The following is a 15,182-nucleotide window of genomic DNA, read 5'->3' on the forward strand; positions in this document are numbered from 1 at the left end:
GAAGAAGGGAAGCAAGTTTCAACTCGCCTCGCTTATCGGCGTGGCCATATCCCTTCACTTGTTTGTTGATGTGAGCAGTATTCGGTTGTCTAGAATGGAGCTCGAAAAGGAACATTTTCAGGCAATGGTCCTTTACGATTTCAAAAGTGATTTGAACGAGACACAAAGCCTTGACCGTTTGCAGGGTGTATTTAGGAATCTTGATCCTTTCCGTGCTACAATTTTTCGGTGGTTTGGTGAATTCAGAAGAGGCCGGACATCGCTCAAAGATGAAGAGAGAGCTGTACGTCCGGCAACAGCTGTGTCAGATGAAAACATTGCCGCTGTAGAACCAATGATTCGAGAAAATCCTCGAACAACTTTCAAGGGCATAAAATCTACAGTTAGCATTGGATCGCCAGAAGTAACAAAAATTCTGCATGATCATCTTCGACTTAGGTAGGTTTCATCTCGTTGGGAGACTCACACTTTGACTGAACAGCAAAAGCGCATGCGTGTGGAGTGGTGTGAAGAAATGCTTGCAAGATTTGACGGAGGCAATTCTCGACGCGTCTCTGACATTGTTACTGGTGATGAGACTTGGACCTATCAATTTGATCCTGAAAATAAACGCCAGTCTACAGTTTGGATCTTTCCAGACGAAAATCCACCGTCGAAAGTGAAGCGACCGCGAAGTGTGGGGAAGAAGATGGTCGCAACTTTCTTCTCCAAATCTTGCCATGTTGCAACTGTTCCACTTGAAGAACAAAGGACTGTTACTGCTCAGTGGTACACCACAGTTTGCCTAACAAAAGTGTTCCAGAAGCTTCGGGAACAGCGTCCAAAAACTGGATTGCATGGGATGCTGCTTCATCATGACAACGCGTCCGCACACACGGCCAACAGCACAATTCAGTTTTTACAATCTACGGAGGTCAAACTTATGACTCATCTGCCGTATAGCCCTGACCTGGCCCCGTGTGATTTTTTGTGTTCCCCAGGATCAAAGATCCCATGCGTGGAAAGAGATTTTGCAGCCCTGAAGAAGCTGTAGTGGCTTAAGAGAATGAACTTTCAACTCTTGAAGAAAATGATGGGCAACACTGTTTCCAAAAGTGGTTTTCGACGATGCAAAAGTGTGTATAATGTAATGGTGAATACTTTGAGAAAATGTAAGTGTTAAATTGATTTTGAGTATGTAAGTTATTTCATATCTCAAAACTTTCGTAGTGACCCTCGTATTTGTCAAACTCGGCTCGACACAAAACTCGACATCAATTTATGGAGGTAAAAATAAACAGAACGTGTCCTTACATTTTTTTAAAAAATCTCTTTTATGGAAGGGGGACTTTCTACGTATGGGAAATTGGTAGTGGGTTGATTTGTAAAAAAAATAATCGAAACCGATCGATATTAGTTAAGAAACAAATTGACAAACAAAAAATACAGTGCTTCGCATTATATATCCACTGCTTTCTATTATAATAATTGCTGGAGCTTGTGTTTAGCGTTCAGAGCTCAAGGAAATCAAGTTGTGAGAAAAAGAGACATAAAATTTGTACTGTAAGCTTAATTACATGGAAATTTTAAGTTTATACGGTACGCTTAATTATATGGAAAATTTAAAAAAAAATCCTTTACATTGGTCTACTTTAACTAGATTTGGGACTTTCAAATTTTATTCTTTTTTCCACTGAAAAATATTTATAATTCAACAAGGAAATAATCACCAATGATAATTATAATAATTATCTATATAATTGAATTCATTGTAATTTGGTCCATGACAAACACTTTACCAATTCGTACTAGCTGTTATGCCTGTTCTACCCACGGATCTGATACAATATCAATGTAAACAAACTGAACAACGGGAGAACAATTAAGAAACATTTATAAAATTGGATATATTTTGTGTGAATATATATCCAACAGCGTACATGTGTTTTCATTGGGAAGGCGATGGGGGCTGAATTTGGACGTAAACACTATCAGGTGTGTCACTATACATCTGAGCAACCCCGATAAATATGGATTCGACACAAATATTGGTCATTTTCTACTACTTTTACATGTCCTGGTAAACGCCCCGTGAGACCCCCTTGGTTCGAATTGTGAAAAAATCTCCTCTGCCCCCCTGCCGTACCGCGAAAACTGAATGTGACACCAGGCCCGTATCCACGGGGAGCTTGGGTGGGCCGCCCCCCCCTAAATTTTGCATGGCTCCCTAAAATTTTCACGGAAGGCTTGCAAATGAACTATAATATGGTGATGAACTATATGATTGGGTCCGGCCCCCCGTAACTTCTACCGGGCCCCCTTACATTTTTGGACTGGCTACGGGTCTGTACAAGGCTTTACGTTTTTAATTGATAATATAAACCTTATTAATACCTTAGTTCTACCAAGTAATTATACTTTGCCCTAGAATTAGGAGTGGTTTAAGCAGTTGCTAAATGTCGAAAAATACCTACACTGTAAAATATTGTTTCTTCACTTCATATATGTGAACCCTTGTTGGTTGTCATCAATACTTTCGTGACTTTTTTAATATTGTTTTTATACTGACTTGAGTGTTTGGCTTCTTGCTACAAGACTCCGTCTGTCGCAGGAATAGGAATTAAAATGCTCAAATGAACGGCCGTTACATGATCTTGTAATCCAGCTGCCTTAGAGGAAATATAGTGCAATGGGGAATGGTCTTTATACAAAGCGTTGATCTTAGATGATGGACCGGATTCAATATTAAGTCGTGGTTCTGAATTCATAGTAATAGTGGGTTCTGTTCTTCATAATCCTGGTGTTGCATAACGATGCATACACAGTAACTCGAATGGAGTTAAATGAGCATTCCAGTTTTGTATCCCACGTTTATGCCCTTTAGGCTAAAGGAGATTGGTGATTAAAGGAAGTGAATTAAGGTATAACTGATGAAATTCCAATATCGGGGAAACGGGAGAACCCGGAGATCTCGTGTCATCAAGGAACGAACCAGGGGCTCATTGCACTAGATATTAGCCCTCTTCCACTGTACCAACATGCTTCCCTCTCCTACACACATACACATTTTTTATTTATAAAAAGGTAAAATACTCATTTCTCAGTTTCCATATACGTTTAATCCCTGATCCTAATTTCTAAGCTATCCCTTGACTTCGAAGTCACTAACTTCTACTTTCTCATAGAATCAAATTACTGAGGAACAAAATGACTACGTTAGCCATTCTGTATTCCTCTAATATACCGCCTGACCCCACTCGGCAATAGTTATAAAATTTTCCCTCGACCAGAACACTCATGCACAAACATATACATTCATAATGTTGTATTGACCTGTCTTCAATATGTTAATATTTCTAGTTTATTCTTTGTTATGTCTAATATAGGATATTGTAAAGCATTGTTGATAGAATTAGAGTTTCAATTCTTGTGCTCACTGTTATCGTTACTAAGAGCCTGAAAATTCAGTGCAGTGATATTGATCTTTGTAGCAGACGTACGTTGACACTTGTCTCTAAAAAGAAAGCGATGACTGATTGGAAGAAAACTTCTTTTCTTGCAAAATTCGAGCAATCATTTCCTTATATTGACGACGCACCCTTAACAATCAGCTGCGAGCGAAGATGTAGAGAATACCAAAGTTACGACAGCAACGGCAACTTAATATATACGTATCGCTTTGATGAAGAAGTTGTAAGACCATCGTTCATATATACTGTGACTGGTTTTGCTGTTTTCTGGTTCTCCCTTGAAGACATGAAGTTTAAAGGAATCCTTCCGTACGTTAGTGTGAGAACTGATCTACGTACATTTCGTGAGCTACATAAGGACCCCTCAATGCAGAGAATAGATTCCGATCTGTCTTCCACCTCATTGAGCGACACACAGAGTGGCTCCACTTGGTATTTAAAAATAGAAAATGATGAAGGAGAAGAACAGAAATTTGACATTTTTCAGTTTTCGAAGCTTGTGTTTGCAGGGATTCATACACACAATTCCCTTACTACCATTGGATCAGATAATGATATTAACCAATTATCAGAAGATGATTTGAGCGAGATCCCGGAATCTGAATTCGATGGAATAATATTCAACTCAAGTACAGAAAGCTTAAGTTCACACCAGAAGAGACCATGGTGGAAAAGACTGTTGTGTTGCTGTAGTGGTGGTTGTCGTTAAGGAAACGCTTGTTATACGATGAGAGCCGTCCAAGAGAACTAGAGACGCCTTCAATAGGGGAGAATCTTTGGCAAATGTTAACTACGCCGACAGCAGTAATAATAGAACCCCTATACCAAAGATCAGATTGCACTGTTAATCATTTTGGAAGATGAAAAAAGAAGAAAATTATGAATATAGCTGCCGTGCCTTGGCTCACATAAAGGACTTTAGGAGAAATGGAAAATATTTACAAAACTTTTCGGCTACTTGTACAACAATAATGCAGCTCAGTATGTATAAGAATTTGACTGGGAAGTTAACTTGATGAGAATGGATTCAACAGTTCTGTTAGAAATTATTGAACCAACCGAATATCCGGTGCTTAATATGAAATACTACTTTCTTTACTAATGAGGCTACCACAAGTGGACCATAATATGTATTGTGTTAAGTTTTAATTGTATAACAGCTTTCTTGTATAATATTGTTGTGTAAAGAAGTGTTACAACTTCTGTCATTGTTTGATGTGTTTAACGAAGACTTTGTAAATCTATATCCAGATGTTCAAATGAATTGTAAACACATGTGGATGCCCAGGAAATGAAGAAAGTTCTTAATTTTGGAAAAGAAAACGGCTTTTCGAAGAAGCATCTGAAAGAGGGCCAAGAATAGGATGAGAACTGGTTGAAAATACGAGAATCGTAAAAGCGTTGAAAAGAATGAAGCTGGAAAAGCATGCTGAGAAGCAGTTTAAAAGATTTATTGAAGTACCATATATTTTCTTGCGTATATTTACATAAATACTCAAACGAAAAACGAAGACAACAAATTAGTCATTATTTTCCGTAACTACAATCCTGTTACATGGAATATTCTGCGATAAATGTGTCAATTTTGGATTTTAAAAAGTATTATAAAACCATACGTTGCATTAACCTGACTTATTATTCATAATGCTTTTGAAATTATCAAATACTTTACCAATCCATTGTATAATATAACAGTAATTCCCAACCTAGGGTTCTCAATCTTTGTTTAGGGGTCGCGGTGGCTCAGTGGTAGAGCGTTCACCTCTGGTGCATGGGGTCCTAGGTTCGATCCTAGCTCGCGCCAAGTGGACATTGAGGTGCACAAACACAGTGTGCGTGGGTTTGCTCGGGGTTCTCCCGTTTCCTCCCACTTTCTTCATTCCACTATTTCATTCATTTCTCGTCATCACCGTCTCCTTTAGCCTAGCCGGCATAACCATGGGACGTAATACTCAAAGATATCATTTCAATCTTTCTTGACAATGTTAACAAGATGTCAGTAGAATTAGATTAAAAGTTTTAATGACGAATGACGGGCAAAGGGTTTAATATGCAACCAGCCCTCCCTTAATGTAAATAGGTTGTTCAAGAGCTTTGCTTAATTCGAAATTTACGTAAATCGAATTTCTTTTACCATAACTATTTTCGTAAACGAATATGAAAAATCGACAAATTACGCCAAATTAGCAGTTGCTCCTGTCTCACTCACTAGATGGCTCACAAGATAGAATTTAGAAATTTAATTCTATTTCTTATTTCAGATGTAAGTGCCATTCGTAAGCTTTACTTATATTGGCAACTTCTTACGAAACTGAATTTGCATATATCGAATTGATATATCTCGGGGACTGACTGTACAGTACATGTTGGTGAGTGACATACACGAGAATAGGTATGTTCTTTATATAGATTTATTGGCTACAGTACGGTGCACAATCGACAGGTACAGTCAGCCGCAAGTGCTCACAGTGTGAGCTTCACACAGACTCCTAAACACGTACGCCAGCTATTAATGGCAGCAGTTACGCTTCTAAAGGAAACGCTGCTACTGCTTGCAAAAGGGAGCGTGTCATTGACGAAATATCATGTGTTACCTCTAGCACATCTTGGCCTCCAATTTTTATCACGGATCATAATCCGAGGGATTGAGACGAGGGCTCCCATCCGGTGCTTTGACCACCGTTAAAAAGTTAGCAACATGGATCGACTTAGGAAACGGATATGAATCCTGTTGTAAGACTCAGTGGATTTAGCAAAGGAGGTATGACCGAGAAATTGAACATCTATCAGAACATCAGGCTGATGGTTCACAGCATGCCTTTCCACTCCAGTTTTCATGAAGTGGTGTTTCATGATTCCATGATATGGTATCTTCAAGAACGCCATGCCGGGATGCACTTTCTTTAGATGATATCGTATGTACACTGGGTTATTTTGGACGTTCAAGAATTCCTCAGTGGTAAATATATTTCCGTCCGTGGTATGAATCATCTATGAACTAAAATATGCTTTCATAACCCTGTTCCGGCGTAGCTACAGTTGGGAAATGTCCTTCATGTGTTTGTACTTGTAGATCAAGACTCGTAGATTCTCACGCAGTGTCTGACAATGCACCATGAATGCAATCTCGTTTCTTTCACCATGACACTTTTGATTCCGTACCGGATATTATTGAAGTCCAATGTGCATATATATTGGCCAGTGGAGTCCTTTCAGCACGTGTACGTAATTTGGATGATTTATGACTGTGGATGTTGGCAATTTCATCTCTATAGTAAGGGTGACAAACACATTGATAAACTTGATTCGCTGCAGGAGGTTGAACATCTCAATTGTAGTCTTAAGCGCCATATGCAAAACCACAACAGTTAATCTATTTTCATTTGTACCCCACCACATCTAAAATAAACAAATAAAAAGAGCTGAAATATTCTGATTACAAGCCATCATACTCTATATTACCCCCACCTAACATGCGTCCTGACAGCTTTTACTTGGCTATTTATGATCACGTTAAGTTTGTATCAATACCAGCGCATGCTGAAAAGTAATGTGAAAATAGTTACAGGTATCCGTATAAAACAATGCATATACACTAGTAGCACATCTACTTTAATCTACAGAGCTCAGTCATTATATTTCTACACCATCACCCTGGCAATCAAATACATCTGCCAACTTCTGACCAGTTTCATTAACTCATTGTAAAATTATTAATTTTGATTATGAAAGCATAGCCTGACTTCTTGCTTCACTGTATAGTCAGCATCAAAATGAAGTCTTCTTAGGTGTCTTTAAACTTCAGACAAAGATGAAAATCAGATGGAGCTACATCTGAACTTATGCAGGATGAGGTATGACAATTCAACCTAAGTGCTGTAAGTTTTTATTGTCATTATACTAGTGTGAGAGAGGGCATTCTTGTGGTGAATTAAAGGCACCATTTGTGGACGAACTCATCGTATTCGTTCTTTCAGTTTGTAATGCTCCACTTATAATGTCGCATCAAAACTTTATGTTTTTAGAATATTTATTTGTTTCATTTATTATTCATGATTCTGTTAAATGCTGCTAATTCCATGTTTGAGTATAGTTATGTATATATCGATAATGAAAAACTGGCAGTTCCACAATCGCAGACGACGAAGATCTAAGTCTGTGCCATAAAAGGGAAAGATAAGACATCAGCTGTCATTTATGAACTCTTTAACCCAGAATTTGAAGCAACAGAGAAACAGAAAGGAGAGTGCTTATGAAGTTCCGTGTTTTCACTAATTATATAATTTCCGAAAATTGATCTGAAATCTTGTGTTTCGAGAGTCCATATAAAATGTCAAAATGTCGAAGTGCACATGGTCTTTGTCATCAATTCTACGGCCAGCTTTCCAGTAGTATGGCGTCTAGTCCATAGTGATTTTTATGCGTTATTTAGAAGCAAGAGATAGTTGAAGGAAAGGTAGAGTTTCCAAAGAGGAATTTATCAACTATTTGAGACCAAAAGAAAACCCTTCTATCATTAAGAAAAGTCTGTATTATTTTCTTGTAGAAAAGCATTTCAATAACAAATTAATGATCATTAGTGCATCACAATTCTATGATTTTGTATAACAAACTACGGTGCAATAGCGCTTTAAAAATCGCTGATATATTAGGGTGGTCCAAATTTATATGGGGAAAATAAATTTAGGAATTTCTTTGGACTCACCCCCTAAAATGGTTCCATATGAACCCAAATTAAGCCAGGAGAAAAATTAGATCCATTGAATAATTTTAAATGGTGCCCCAAACGACCTAAAATTTTGAATGCGTTTACAATATATAGTGTATGGAGAAAATCTGGAATAAACTCTCGTAATTTAGAAACGGCTCAAGGGAATGAAAAGATATCTTGGATAATTGAACTAGAGGAAGAAACCAACATAATCTTGTATACATTATCATGGCAGCCGTCTTGAAGTCCGCCATCTTGAATTCAGGTCATTTTTTTTAAATAGGAAGAGGGTCATGTGACATATCTTTTTGAGGTAGCATTTCACCAGATGCACAAATCTGGTATTATTTTCAAGTTACCTATATTCATGTAAGAGTTATTACGTGTAAAAAACAAAATGCTTCATGTAATGTTATTTTATTGCAGTTATGGAACACAGATATGTAAGAATTTTGGAAGTCTTTTACATAAACTGAAACAAACTGCTTATTTCGCTCTGAACTACAAATAAGTTTTCCCCCATCAAGATGATTGATAGACCATTATGAGGAAAAATAAAAATTAAAACTTGGAAGAAATTGAAATATCCCTTATTTATGTAGTATCTTTTTGGTGAGTTATGAATCTTATTTGCTACATAGTTCACTTTGTCGCATATAGGAAAAGATTGTCTGTGGGTCTTTATTATCTGCAAAAGAAACTGTTTGTGCTCCTCATTTTTCGTAAGAATGTTGTTGTAATATTCTATTAGTTACACTCCTCTTTCTGCACACCGTTTGTTACGTGGATGAATTAAACTATTGTCTTTCCTTGAAGATAGTCATTGTTATTTGACCATGGAGTCGGATCACACTCAAGAAACCCTTTGGGTATTTTAATCTCTCGAGGAAAAAAATTTGTTTGTTGTAACAAAATCACTGATTTCTCTTTTCACAAGAATTTTTATGGTATCATCTCTTGCGTCAATTTATTCTCTTTGCTCCTTCACGGTTTCCCCATATAGTTTTAATTCTTTCAACCATTTTTTGCTTTTCCATTATGGTAACTCCATCATCAAAAAACCCCAATGCTACGTGTTCCTCCGTCAAGTACCAGAGTCAGCGTGAAAATTTAGAAAGAGCCACTTCAGATAATTCAGCATCTATTTGTCTTTAACTGTACAAATCTTTCAAAAATTGTAGATCTTGTAATGGTGAATGGGATGTTTGATCACATTTAAGCCAACTGTGAACATATAGTCGGATCAGAAAGTGCATGAAATGAAATGAAATCTTTGAGTTTTACGTCCCACGGTTATGCCGGTTAGTCTAAAGGAGACGGTGATGGTGAGTAATGAATGAAAATGGTGGAGTGAAGAAAGTGGGAGGAAACGGAAGCACCCCGAGAAAACCCACGCACACGGTGTTTGTCCATCACAAAATTCACTTGGCGGGGGCCAGAAAGTGCATAATCTCCGATGACCTGTTTCTATTTGCTTCGTTAAACGAAATTGTTGGCGGAAGAGAAATATTTTTTTAATAGTAGCTTGCTTTTCCCATCCACCTTACATGGTGAATTACTCCAGGCAAACGAAGAAAACTCCTCAAGGAGGTATGCCACCCAAGAATATGATGGTCAGTTCTAAAAATTCCCTGCAATCTTCTCTGCAGTGTCCTGCTGCTACAAGTTTGATAGCAAAATTCAACACTTCATTTCTTACATCGGAAATATTGTTTGTTACATCATCATCATCAATTCCTGGAATAAAGTTAGTGCAATCTATTCTAGACCACTCGTTCTGAAAACACTTCAATAGGGGAGCGTCCGGTCCAGATGCAAACGAAACACAACAGTTATCAAATACACATTTTAAAACTAATTCATAAATGTGGTGTCTATAAGGAATGTATCACTAACATCTCCCATTTTCTACTACTTCTTACATATCCTGGTAAAAAAAAAAAAAAAAAACCTATGATCCTCTGGTTCCAATTTTGAAAAAAACAACGCCTCTGGCCCGCAGCCGATGCGGGCTGTATTTGGAAGTCAACGCCTGTGTCCCGGTGAACGTCCCCCCTAGTTCGAAATTAAAAAAAAAAAAAAAACTCTTCGTCTTGATCTGGGGCCTAGACCAAGCTACCCGTGACCAAATATTGGAAACTTTCGGTCCACTCGTCTGGTCCACAGGCCACACAAAGATAGACAGACAGACACAAACAAACTCTTTATTTTATTTATATTAGAAAGGTCAGATCCACCGTTATTGTAATAGAGCGGTGCTTGAGCGATTGATCGTAGAAATTCAAACTCCGATGAGTGATAATTTTATAGGCTTGTTTTATTACAAGTTGAAACTCTAGTCAGTAGAGAAGAGGGAGTGAATCATGGGTCAGAGTTGATGACAATGGGTTTTGGTGGGTCTGTTGGTCACAGTGGGTGAGATTGGTTCATGGTGGGTGATGGGTCAGAGTGGGTCACGTGGGTCGTGGGTCATGATGCGTGGTGAGTCAATTGGTCGTGGCTAAAGTTTTCATTGGCCCGGGTCCTCTCTGAACTACAGTGTTGAAAATTAATCAGTGAAAATCAATTGCAATTGATCAATCAATGGAAAGTAATTGCTGTGGAAATCAATTGTAATTGAATTAATTGTCAATTAATTTCAATTTCAATTGAATGACTGAATTCAATTGCAATTACTTTCTACTGCAATTACTTTCAATCGATTGATTAATTGCAATTGCTTCTCCATTATTAATGGCCAACTGCAATTAACAATTAACCATTACTTACTTAAATTGTTAATTGCAATTAACAATTAAATTTACAGATTAATTGTTAATTGTTAATTCAATTGAAATTTGCCCAACACTGGTTTAAAATAAATATTTCTTGTTGGAAACAAACTTCATGACGATGGTAGTTAAATTTACTGATCTGACTTTCTATTTGAATACTGCATTCATAAATCATGTTTAGGATGCATTAGTTTAAGGTCACGTGAACATTGCTAAAGCAAATGGTCAAACAAATTTCATCATGAAATGCTTGATTGTTGTCAAATAAAGAACTCAATTCTCGAACAGCAACGTACATCTGTTCCATTTAGTTGGTTGTCACAGTTTTGATATGAAAATTAGTCTTGTCTTTGTCACAAACAAGTTCCTTATTATTAATGGTAGAAACAAGTTTTTCTTTAAAAAAAAATTTAACAGATGTAGAAGGAAAATCAAGAAATAAAGATAAAAGAGCTAGTTGCATTGGAATTGCAAACTGATATATTGAGATTGAAGCTTGATATTGAATTCTATGTATCTTTCCTCTACAGATGAGTCTGCTTTACGTTTCACTAGCATAATAGATTATTATTTTTTTTTAAAAAAAAACATACAATATATTGTGTTTGTAGTGTTTAAACTCTTCCATCTCTTTCCTTCTGCATGATGAGGCAAATCGTGGCTTTTAAGATTTATTCTTTCTGGAAAAAAGGGGTGTAAAATGATACCATTGTATGGGATGGCAAATTGCCTAGGGCCGGCCCTGGGGGAGAGCAATGATTTAGAAAAGGTGTCACAGCAATATACTGTAATTTTAAGGGTACTTTTCAAGGATATCATAAATATCTAGTGACTGAGATTCAGAAGTTGTATTAGGTTTGTTTTATCTTTTACCATAAGGAATGTTTTAAGTGATATATTTGACATTTATATCAAATAACAAATAACGTGTTATATTTCCTGTATTTTTTCATAAAAATAATCTCCGGGTGCCACGATCAGGGGGGCGTCGGGAAGACAAATCAACAAAATTCAAGGAATTTAGACTATGATGATAAATGATTTTTTTTAAAAATTAATGTTAATTCAGATATTTTAATAACGATCAGGGCACGGCTAAGTAAAATTTATTTATTTCATAAGGACAACACAACAGGCTTAATGCCCAGTTATAGTGCCGTGTACATAATTATCTAACATACACTATTATACCTATACATACTGTATATTATTATACATACACAAATATGCCTTTTATTATGCAGAAGTTATTGAATGACAATTGTTTTGAACTTGTTTTCGAACATACTAAATACATCTACTACATGTATACTAACTAAATACTTCGTTATATGAAGCACACATTCTCCACAGAGGAGACTTACGTAATATGTTAGTTCTTGCTTTTCTACAATAGAATATCCCAGTGTTTGCTCTTCTAGTCTTATCTATTGGGACATGTAATAATACTTCTGAAACTAATTCTGGACAGCCAACCGTCTGGATCGGCTGGTGGATTGAATAATCTACGCCCCTCAATTCTAAAAGATCTGATACTAAGTCAAGACTTCGAATCAAAAGAGTGTCGAACTACTACATTTAATTATATCTGGAAATGTACCTGTCATGCTTAGACCTATTTTCTTGGGTGCTCACTTATAGCCCTCAAGAAGAGAAGCGGTGGTATCAGACCAATAGCTGTGGGAAATGTATGGAGACGCTTGTCTGCTAAGATTGTTTGTTTCCGAATGTGTGACTCATTAATCGATATTTTATCACCACATCAATTAGGAGTTTGCGTACCATCTGGGGCAGAAACTGCCGGATAGGTGCTGACTGCCACAGCCAATTATTGGTGCTGACTGCCACGACTGTCACTGATTGCAAATATGAAGGTGCTGACTGCCACGACGGCGTGCTGACTGCCACGAGCCTGGAAGAAATTGTATTTGGAAAGAGAGGAATTAATCCCTCATTCTAAATTTATGATTATTATTTAATTTAGTAGGGATTAATTTAGTAATCATCACAGCAAATGTATGTGGCATCCTATAAGTTATAAAGTTGCTCACTAAGTGGAACGACATACACTTGAATGTTTATAACGGTATTGTCTTTTCTGTTCTATGTACAATTTGCACATTTCATTGTTTATATTAATTTTTTTTGTATTATTTAATGGATATGATGGTCTGAAGCCAGCTGACAAGGGAAGTTTGGGAGAAGCACTCGCCTGTACAGAAATAAGCATGTCATTTGAAGGACTAATTCATGCTGATTACAACAGGTAATAAAACTCCTGTACGTTGAGAACTGTTCGAGATATTCAGCTTGGAAATTTATATGAGAAAATGAGTGGATGCACGTTTTAATGCGTTAAGTATTCTCATCCATGGCGAAGCCTGATGGTTTGAACTTGCTATTGCTTGATCACTGGGGTCCATTCACAGACAAATTGTCCATTACAAGTTGCATGACGGATGGCAAAGACCTAATGGTTGAGAAGATACCAAAGAATTGCACACGATTTGTGCAACCATTTGATGTGTTTTGATTCCGATCAATTAAAGATTATGGCAGGAGATTTGTACATAGTATGAATCTTCTTCATCTGGACGTTATAATGTACCAACGAAACAATCAAATAAAGTTCGTGTCCATACGAATCACTTCCGATCAGCGCGATACATTGGATTGTTTCAGTTTGCGTTCTGCAAGGCAGGTTACGAACAAATTATAGGCCTATAACTTTTGAATCACTTGCTTTTTGCTTTGGTTCTGCGAACTGTTCTCTTGATGGATGCAACACAATTGCACATATAAAATCTTCATGGTGCAAGGGAGTATTTTGCCTGCGTCATTTCTTCATAAAACAAAAGAACAACAGTGATCAAGTTTCATCTCTAACCTATGATTATTGTGAACAATGTAATGACTAATTGTATCTAACAAACCCGTTAGTTATTGCGAAACACTTTTTTTCTGTTACTTCCGATAGCTTTCAATTCGTATGTCAATATTAGTTACTAATTATGTTGTACTTAACGCGTATAAATGCGTATATCCTCATTTTCTCATATAAACTTCCAAGTTGAATATCTCGAACCGTTCTCAACCGTACAGGAATTTTGTTAGCTTGTTATAATCAGCATGAATTGGGACTTCAAATGGCATGCTTAGTTTCTCTGCAGGCGAGTACTTTCTCCTGAACTTCCCTTGTGAGGTACAGCCAGCAGTGCTTTTTTGATGGAACTTTCAAGAGCTGCTCGAAACAATTTGCACAGCTATACAGTTCATGCTGACATAGGGAGTTCAAGTGAGAATACATAAATCGTACCAATTTTGTACTCACCGCTCCCTGACAAAACTGAAATTACACTCATGTCCAAAATTATTGTCGCATATCTATAACTGTCTTAGAATACTTTTAATACTTATATTATGTGTATAATCAGGAAATTTATATTTGTGATAAATTTCATAGGAAAGGAATTATAAATACGAAAATCATAATGAGTAAAATAAAATGTAACTAAATGGACAAGAAAATTTTATTTTCGTTTTATTGTTCTTATTTACTGCTCTTTTGACATGAAATTTACCACATACTTGTCTTTGCCGATTATACACATACTAACATTATAAGAAATACCGGAGGAATTCGTTATCAAATTATATTACTAGAACAACATATTTATAAACATGTGACAATAATTTTGGACATGAGTGTACAAACAGAGACCTGTTTACCTTTGTTAGGTGTTGGTCTGAACAACACGACCCTAAGGATAATCTAGTTTCTTTCATGCTTCTTGGCGTCCGGTAATGTTACGTCTAGCAACTTTCTCTCAGGCTCGTGGCAGTCAGCACGCCATCGTGGCAGTCAGCACCTTGATATTGGCAATCAGCGTCAGTCGTGGCAATCAGCACCAATAATTGGCTGTGGCAGTCAGCACCCGTGGCAGTCAGCACCCCACCAAACTGCCGTCCATGCAGCACGAATGTATCATTCATCTCCTCACACTCACGTGAAAGCAGTTTTGAAAATTGATTTTCGCAATGCTTTTAATGAGATCAACCGCGATTCTATGCTCCTTTCCGTCAAAAATAATTTCCAACCTTCTATCCATACATTTACCAATGTTATTCTCAAGCAAGTGACCTTTTTATAGGAGAAAATATCATCTTGTCACAACGCGGAGTGCAACAGGGTGCATCCGCTAGGCCCGGCTCTGTTTGCTTTGACTCTCCAACCCATTATAAGTGATA

This window comes from Thermobia domestica, chromosome 5, assembly GCF_964235325.1.
Source record: "Thermobia domestica chromosome 5, izTheDome1.hap1.1, whole genome shotgun sequence".
Classification (NCBI taxonomy): domain Eukaryota; kingdom Metazoa; phylum Arthropoda; class Insecta; order Zygentoma; family Lepismatidae; genus Thermobia; species Thermobia domestica.